This window comes from Notothenia coriiceps, unplaced genomic scaffold (assembly GCF_000735185.1).
Source record: "Notothenia coriiceps isolate Sejong01 unplaced genomic scaffold, NC01 NC01_scaffold00023583, whole genome shotgun sequence".
Lineage (NCBI taxonomy): Eukaryota > Metazoa > Chordata > Actinopteri > Perciformes > Nototheniidae > Notothenia > Notothenia coriiceps.
The window spans coordinates 9,484-11,779 of record NW_011356284.1 but is presented as its reverse complement, the minus strand read 5'-3'; positions in this window follow the sequence as shown (position 1 = coordinate 11,779).

Below are 2,296 nucleotides of genomic sequence, written 5' to 3'. Positions count from 1 at the left end.
AACACATCCGGGCGCTAAATACATCTCCTTTACCTTTACCTAAACACATCTCCTTTACCTAAACACATCTCCTACCTTTACCTAAACACATCTCCTTTACCAAAACACATCTCCTTTATCTAAACACATCTCCTTTACCAAAACACATCTCCTTTACCTTTACCAAAACACATCTCCTTTACCTAAACACATCTGATGAAAGTAGTAAAGCATCAAATGAACCGCAATGCCTCGAAGAAACAAAGATGTAATTAGGGCTGGGAAGCAATGCACAATAAAGCAGCCTTCTAATGTTGTCATCTGTTCAAATACCCTTGTGATCAATTCATGTAGGTATTTCTTTCTCTCTTTTCTTTAAACACTCATTATATTGTTGTGTTTTCTGACGCACATCATTTCTTAAATCATCAAATGACCGTAATGCCTCCGAGCAAGCAAAGATGTAAGTAGGTCTGTAGTGAAGCAATTGACAAGACTCAGGTCTAAATCAATCTGATGAAAGAAGATGGGGAAAATAGGCTTCAGGTTAAAGATGGCTGCACCTCTTTCCTTTTCTTCCTCCTCTGCCTGTATGGAAGCCCTCTCCCTCGCACATCTGTCGGCATGTATCCGCCGCTCAATCGCTCTCGCTGGGCCGCGGCAGGTCCCTAACAGCTCAGTATGGCTCTTCCATTAATCAAAGACACTTCCAGTGTCCCATTACAGAAACACTGCTACTCGGCCTGTCTGCGGCTGACAGCTCGCCAATTCATCTTCTCGCAGGAGGGAAAAAAGCCATTGTGGCACGCCGGTCGCCTTTACCTGTTCAAACGGAGGCTGTTAAGAGCACAGGAAGACCCCTCTGAAATTGTTTTCTCTAGGTCAGGCAAACAACAAAAAAGGTAAATTGCTTGTCTCAGGTAACAGACAGGGGGAGCTCGGCGGTGCGATGGGAGGGGGAGTGGGTCAGCGGCAGAATAAGAGGATGGAGATGTGTTTGTTAAGAAGCTGATTTCAATGAGGATGGAATGGGCTGTTTACTGAAACGGTTTAAGACCGACTGAGAGCTACCTAAACACATCTCCTTTACCTAAACACATCTCCTACCTTTACCTAAACACATCTCCTTTACCTAAACACATCTCCTTTACCTAAACACATCTCCTTTACCTAAACACATCTCCTTTACCAAAACACATCTCCTTTACCTAAACACATCTCCTTTACCTAAACACATCTCCTTTACCTAAACACATCTCCTTTACCTAAACACATCTCCTTTACCTAAACACATCTCCTTTACCTAAACACATCTCCTTTACCTAAACACATCTCCTTTACCTAAACACATCTCCTTTACCTAAACACATCTCCTTTACCTAAACACATCTCCTTTACCTAAACACATCTCCTTTACCTAAACACATCTCCTTTACCTAAACACATCTCCTTTACCTAAACACATCTCCTTTACCTTTACCTAAACACATCTCCTTTACCTAAACACATCTCCTTTACCTAAACACATCTCCTTTACCTAAACACATCTCCTTTACCTTTACCTAAACACATCTCCTTTACCTAAACACATCTCCTTCACCTAAACACATCTCCTTCACCTAAACACATCTCCTTTACCTAAACACATCTCCTTCACCTAAACACATCTCCTTCACCTAAACACATCTCCTTTACCTAAACACATCTCCTTTACCTAAACACATCTCCTTTACCTAAACACATCTCCTTTACCTAAACACATCTCCTTTACCTAAACACATCTCCTTTATTTACCTAAACACATCTCCTTTACCTAAACACATCTCCTTTACCTTTACCTAAACACATCTCCTTTACCTAAACACATCTCCTTTACCTAAACACATCTCCTTATACCTAAACACATCTCTCCTTTACCTTTACCTAAACACATCTCCTTTACCTAAACACATATCCTTTACCTTTACCTAAACACATATCCTTTACCTTTACCTTCACCTAAACACATCTCCTTTACCTAAACACATCTCCTTCACCTAAACACATCTCCTTTACCTAAACACATCTCCTTTACCTAAACACATCTCCTTTACCTAAACACATCACCTTCACCTTTACCTAAACACATCTCCTTCACCTAAACACATCTCCTTCACCTAAACACATCTCCTTATACCTAAACACATCTCCTTTACCTAAACACATCTCCTTTACCTTTACCTAAACACATCTCCTTTACCTAAACACATCTCCTTTACCTTTACCTAAACACATCTCCTTTACCTAAACACATCTCCTTTACCTTTACCTAAACACA